This window comes from Gobio gobio (genome assembly GCF_949357685.1).
Source record: "Gobio gobio genome assembly, chromosome: 9".
Taxonomy (NCBI): Eukaryota; Metazoa; Chordata; class Actinopteri; order Cypriniformes; family Gobionidae; genus Gobio; species Gobio gobio.
Genome location: NC_137115.1, coordinates 35323455 through 35331351, shown reverse-complemented (window position 1 = coordinate 35331351; position 7897 = coordinate 35323455).

Here is a 7897-nt window from a genome sequence, read left to right as displayed (position 1 = left end):
ATAATATCACAATACAATAAACAATACAATTTCCGTGCCCTTAATTGTCTTTACTTTACTGACCTTCCACAAAAGCTGCTGCATGACTACAACAGCGTCCTGGCCCTGCAATACCTGAACAACCCGCTGTCTGTACTTCACCTATCAGTCAGTACGTTTACATGGACAACAATACTCCGATATTAAGCTGATTAAGCCCATACTCTGATTAAGAAACTACCATGTAAACAGCAATTTCTAATTACCTTAATCCAGTTAAAGCCATACTCGAATTAAACAAAAATCGAATTAAGACATGTGGAGTATGCCTATTTTAGTCGCATTATCTAATTGCATTGTAGACATGTACACACCTTAATCTAACTATTAACGTTGTGTAGGAGTTTTCGCCGCATTTTGTGACAGGACACACACACACCAGGCAAGTGCAGAGGGGAGGGCTTTGGGGGCTCGTATCAAAAGTATATAAAGTGCCCCTCTAAACAATCATCAATAATATTGTGACAAATAAAATTTGAATTATAATTAATATAACCGCGCGTACAAAACAGTAACAATGCGCTCAAATTATCATTTATCTTTTACGTATCTTTTAGTCTTAAATGTCGTTGCCATGACGTGTTGCTATGGTGCGTGTCTGCGTGTCTTGCCTGACTGCTCACTCGGACATGGCCTCCTCTATATTTTTTTTCTTTGTGTTGTAACAATTCTGCTCATTGTAAAAGTAAAATACAATAAGTTTGTATCTGTAATCCCAGATTCATAATTGTCTGCTTACAACAGCGGTCGGGAACCTCTAGTCTCGCGAGCCATATACCATTCAGTGAACGCTTGTGGCTCGATGGCAGAAAAAAACAATCAAAACAATCACGATTTTGAAACCTTAATTTTCATCATTAATCAAAGCTATTATTCGAAATGTAGGCTGTCAAGAAGGAGGCAAGATGGGCAGTGTCTCTTAAAAAAAACTGAAAGACACAATATATAATATTACAAAAAATAAAACAATATATATATATATATATATATATATATATATATATATATATATATATATATATATATATATATATATATATATATATATATATATATATTACATTAAAAAGTATAAAAATCACTCGTTTTTATAAAGTCACACTGTCCAACAGCGACACCCGCAGGTAAAGTTACAGCAGGTTGCCTGAGCCCATTGATTTGAACAGACCAACGAAAGTCGCGCTATGATTGGACGCCGGACAGAGTAGTGTGGCATGTGGACTTAATGACGTACCATTAATCAAGCTATGTTCTGTAACATGTAAAACGGGAACATGAACGGATTATTCTAAAAGCAACTCATGTAAACACCTTAATCAGATTATTGTCTTATTCAGAGTAAGGTCAATAATTAGATTACTGCTGTCCATGTAAACGTAGTCACTGATGCTAGCACCCATGCCTTGTGATGGGATACGTGTAGGCTCAGGCTCGGCTCAATGTCCGCTTTTAGATCGTTTCCGACAGATACTGATACGCCTCTATGCTACGGTACATGCTACGAGGCCACTTCTTCACGTAATACTCCCAACCAACTACCGCGGAGGGTAAAGGTACTGTTGTTTCCTTTTGAAAGTTCGTTGAGGTTGTGTTTCCATCGACCTATTTTAATGCGCATTTTGGGATATCGCATCAAAAAATGCTGAATGGAAACGCCAAGATGCGCATGAATTCTATAAATGTGCATAAAAAACGAATGCGCTCGTTTCAGTCAGATACATTTTTTATCCGATACGAAAACGTACACATAATCTACGATGGAAATACATAATGTTCCGCTTGTTTACTTCCAACCGGAAGACGCTCCCACTTTTGACGCAAGGCTTCCTGGGGCGTAGGAAACTTGTGGATAAGTTAGCTTTACACAGAACAGGAGTGGCTGTAATCAAGTCTGGCAGTGCTGGAACAGCTGTCTCTAATTATCCCTTTAATTTGGTCAATAGAAGGAGAGTACAATTGGTTTTCCTCTAAGGGCTAGTTGGTGTCCAATAACTTTGTTCTGTCTACATAAATTAAATGAGTAAGTAGTACAATTAGTTCACCTAGGTTCAATTAACAATCATTAGATTTGAACTAAAGACCTACAAACGTTAATTCTCAAAAATGTGCACTACCGAGGAAATGAGCAAATAAAGCTTTGTTCACAATGCATGCAAATTTGATTTGGTTGTTAAATGCAATCTTAAGTAATGACTATCATTTTGCAGGTGATGAAATCTCTCTTTTTTTTAAGAAACTATAGACAAGGTCTGCAGTATCTACGTCAGTTGCTATGGTAATGATATAAGCGCCAGCTGTCTATGTGGAAAGACAAATTTTGCTGCTTCTTATGTCTATGATGACATCTCACATGAAACGACATGAGGCATTTTATGCATTCATATACTGGTTTACTGGTCATAGTTTGCTGTAAGAGTTAAAGAGTGAATGAAAAAGAATGCACACAAACATGTTTAGAATGACATTGCAAAAAAATCTGAGTTTAAATCACACATCGGTGTGTTTTAGATCTGGTTTGTAAATATCAGATTTGAAAACAGATTTGAGTAAAAAAAAAAAACGCTTAATGACGCTGAGCCAAGCTAACTCCAGATAGGCTACATACAAATCATATTATGATGCATTTAAAAGTGACAGTATTGCAAAATGATTCTGCAACATTTTCATTTTGTTTTTTCCACTGCAGTAGTTTCATATGACATGACGTTTCAAAAGTGGCTTCATTTCTCATTGCACTCAAATCTGTGCAGCCATGCTGCGTTGACTTTTATGAGATTCATAACTCCCCTCTCAAATGACATAAAGACTGTTGCAACAAACATGAGAAGCAATGCGCTGGAATTATGCTACAATAAAGTCAAAGCTTGGTGTCAAAACAGCTTTGTTGTCATATTTTGAGGAAATATTTTCCCAGCACAATGTTTATGTTACTACAGTGTTAAAGTGCATCAATCAACATTCAATCTGTGCTGTTGTGAGAGCAAATTCTACACTGCGAAATGGTACAAAAAAGCATTTAATTGAATCAGACCCATCAAGTTCTCACTTGCCTGACATTTCTAATCCGACTGAGGCTCTGATCAGCTACCAGGCCATTCGAATCCATCTAAAGGGGTTTAATCCACCTCTCTGCACACACGTTTGGTTTCAGATCCTCTTTACACTGGATCACTAAAGGGGCACATCTATAATTCATTAACGGCTGAACTGGGTAAACATCACTAAGCATTAGTTTAAAATGAATGAATGTGTTTGGAGAGCTGGGGCAAACTTTGCTCACATGGTGCTCCACTACAAAATCGGCACTGTGATAAAGTGAATTTAAAAACACTTGTGATGTACTGTATCCAAATAGCACACCGTGTAAGAGATTTCAAGATGATGCAAGATATACACTGCTGTTTCCAATAGGAATTATTTGTGTCTGAATGAGTTAGTGCTTTTTTTAATGGAGTTTCTAGATATCAGTGATCAATCAATCATGATGTTCCCCTTCACCATCACCTCTACAGCAGATCCCATTTAGATTAGCAGGAGGCAGAAGGGGAGAGTGTGAGATTGACAAGGCCGAGCTGCTTTATCTAATGCCCGTAAAAAACACAGAGCCGAGGCGCTACTGCCTGAGGTGTTTCAGGACATGTTCTCATTGTCTTGTGAGAAGCTGCAGACCTCCAATTCAAGAGCCCAAGACAAATGTGGCTCACTGAGTTGTGCTGTACCATCTCAAACTTCACTCAACTGTCAAAAAAAGCCTCAACTTATTTTGCAGTACTTGCACTATTATTTGATTTGCATTTTAAAGTTGAAGTGTGTGATTTCTGAACCATTAGCATCTCCAAACAGAATTACAAAAAAGCACTTTTTTTAGACTAACTTTTTAACTGAACATTTTTCCCATCTGCCATTTATAATATAATATAATGGTAACACTTTACAATAAGGTTGTATTAGTTGATATTAGTTAATGCATTAGAGAACATGAACTAACCATGAACAATACCTCTGTTCAGCATTAGTTAATCTTTGTTAATGTTAGTTCATAAAAATCCAGCTGTTCATGGTTTGTTCATGTTAGTTCACGTGCATTAACTAATAATAATGCATTAGTAAATGTTGAAATTAACATTAACAAAGATAAATAAATGGTTTATAAGTGCAGTTCATTATTAGTTCATGTTAACTAATGTAGTTAACTAATGTTAACTAATGAACCTTATTGTAAAGTGTTACCAATTTAATATAATATAATATAATATAATAAAGTTTGGGAAATCATTTGGACATAATCTGTCTTTGACATCACAATGGGGAAACAAACCTACATAAGAACATTAAACATTAAAAAAATCACCTACAAGTATCCTGTATTTGAATTATTGCCATGGTGTTCAACATGATACTTCTCGAATTGTGTAATAATTTTCTTATCTAGATATAGATAAATCTACTGAACAGATGTACAGGGCTTATAGAGAAACCTGCTGAAGTAGGTCACTTACATAATACACAGGCTCTCCTGTAATTTGATGCAGCGTCTGCCAAGAATGTAAATGTATATGGAGTACACAAAATTACTCCTAGTGTAATATCGTCATTTTGTCCGACTGCACACTCTTCCACCGAATGAAATGCACGAAATGATCAAAACATGCCTTTTCATGGGGAAATGCTGGAATACATTAAACAGATCTGAGATTTTGGATGACCAAAGCTCTGGCTATGTAGGTATAATTTGCACAGGTGCATCAGATGTTTTGTAGTAATAACCTGCTTTGGTGTGGACAGATAATGCAAAACCAAAAAAACAACAGAACCTCATAATGCTAATATCATCACAATTGCTGCTATTGAGGACACCTCTAGAGTCCCACACCTGCAGAATTTCCAGCTCTATCTGTGTCGACATCAGCTGGCAAAAAAAGAGCTATTTATTTCACGGATATGAGTGGCTACTCTTCTAAACAAAAGACACTGCACGTATCCCAACAAAAACATTAGCGTCCCAGCTTCGTGGACTAGACAAAACAACCCTTGAGGGCCTTTCTATTTGAATGGAGAAAAATAGGAAACAGAGAGCACAGAATTAGTTTACAGAAGGTAAGTGTTCGTATTAATGAATGTCCAGATGAGGAACTCTCCTGTTTAGCACATCACAGGCTTGTGTTTCACTGTCACAGCATTGATTAGCCAAGGTAATGAATTAATGTGAGCCGGGTTGCCCAGGTCAGGAATAATGTGTGGACACAAATGAAAGAACGATACACATGCTTCAAGTTGTGTATGAAGCCATTTCACTGATGTTCTGCCAGAGCTTTAGCATCTGAAAAGTAGTTTGAGGTGTTTGCTAAAGTTAGAATAACTCTTACTGCATCTCACAAGTCTACACCAGACACGAGCGGCGCAATGAGACAAAAGAACCGATTATAATTAGTGAGACTGTCTACACTGGATAAGGCACAACACAACACACCCCTGACAGTAAAATGATGCCCAGTTCTATTTCTGACGTACTCCATACTTCTGACACAAAGGACAAATGGATTTTCAACGGTCGCTTTGTTGCGTCCAGTGTAGACAGCCTCAAGCTGTTGCAACAACAGTCGTGTTCGGTGTAGACACACAGTGTCATATTTTTGTTGCAAAAAATGTTTATGCAGTGGACATAAAAACTCATTGTGACAGAAAATATTCCTTAAAATGCTAAATGTATTGCATTGCTTAAGGAAATATGTATATATTTTTTTAAATGAAAATATTTTTAATTTAAATCTTCAAATGCCATAATTGTCAGGGAACACCAGACTCTGACACAGAATTAGTTTGACCCAAACAGGTATTTATTGACAGGCATGTAATGCACAGTAGAGCAAGCGAGTATGGAGGAATCAGAGAGTTGCAAAGCAGATGAATATATTAATAAATGGGTCCTTTTTTCTTTACCAGGAGGATGGATGGAGAATGGAGTGTTAAGAGTTGAGATAGCACACACCTCTTTGTGGTGTATGGTGAGCAGACAGGTCAGTATACACCGACTAGGCATAACATTATGACAACTGAGTGGTGAATTGAATAACACAATTATCTCTTCACAACAGCGCCTTTTCGTGGGTGGGATATATTAGGCACCAAGTGAACATTTTGTGCAAGCGTAAGGATTTGAGTGAGCTTGACAAGGGCCAAATTGTGATGGCTAGACGACTGGGTTAGAGCATCTCCAAAACTACAGCTCTTGTGGGGTGTTCCCGGTCTGCAGTGGTCAGTATCTATCAAATGGCAAAAGGGTCATGGGCGAAGGCCAAGGCTCATTGATACCCGTGGGGAGCGAAGACCATGTGGTCTGATCAAACAGACGAGCTCCTGAAGCTCAAATTGCTCAAGAAATTAAAGGGTTAGTTCACCCAAAAATGAATATTAGCCAATAATTTACTCACCCTCAAGTCATCCTATAGGTGTATATGACATTCTTCTTTCAGTTATATTAAAAAAGTCCTGGCTCTTCCAAGCTTTATAATGGCACACTGCAAAAAATGCTTTTCTTACTTATAAGAAACTTACTTACTTATATATTGTTTTCTGTTTGAATTAAGATTATTTTGCTTACCCCATTGGCAGATTATTTTGCTTATTTTAAGCAAAAACTCCCTTAATTTTGAGTTGTTTTCCCCCAAAACAAGACAAAAACTTTTGCTTGACTAGTAAATGCTTCTTAATGTAAGATTTTTTAGATATTTGGACTGAAAACAAGACAAAAAATACTAAGTAAGAAAAGCATTTTTTGCAGTGCAGTGACTTGTTGGTTCGTTTTTGCTCCATAAAGTCCATAAAAGTGCATCTATCCATCATAAAAGTGCTCCACATAGCTCTGGGGGTTTAATAAAGGCCTTATGAAGCGAAGTGATGCATTTGTGTAAGAAAAATATCCATATTTAAAACTTTATTTATAGACTAAAATAACTAACTTCCGGCGGTCCGCCCCGCAATGGCAAAGACCCTACCATATTTGTTTCAGGATTGCTGGCTAAAGCGTGGCTGAGGTATACACAAGCTCACCACCACTGGACAAACCGCACAACTCTCTCGGACCCAAGCCTATAGTGGGTAAGCCTGTGCAAGCTTTTGGTGTTTTCACCATTAACGCGACCGGGAGCTTGCTTTAAGATGGGCCAGACAGCATGAGGTAAAGTTCAAGGGAATACGCTGAGGGTCTAAAAAACGTGCCATGTTTAACCCTGTGAAATGAGCTCTGCATCAGGAGGGTATTTGGTTTCGTCTGCTGTCCCCTGCACACCTCAAAGTCATGTTTAAAGGGGGAACCCCATCTTTGTCACCCCAGACCTAAATGGGTAAAATTACTATACACAGAGCCAACGGCGTCTGTATTATGGCAGGGCTGTACGTTAACTTTTTTTGCACATAGCACTGGTGCTACAGAGGTTGAAAGTCCGGGAGACGTGTGTGTCAGAGAAGCTCTGGCTATGCGCGACTAGCATCGCACTGGTTTCCCCAACAAAAAAATAAAAATCCATCAAGATCAAAAACTCACAAGTGGGGTGATGTATTTTACGTCGTAGAATAAAATGTGAAAGTGTTTTGAGTTTGTGTTCTCCACAGATCTTATTTCAGCCATTTAACCAAAACCCCATTCAAAAATACCATTGACTTTGGGCCGATTGGAACCAGAAGGGCTAAAATGCTAACTCGTTTCTGCATTTTGGCCTTCAAAGGGATATCATACCTGCACCAATCTATTATCCTCCATCCCCAGCTCCTTCTCTTGCCCATAGTCAGGATTGGCCTTCTGATATTCCTCTTCGAATCAGACCATCATTTATCTTGATTTATGTTGTTACATTAAAGT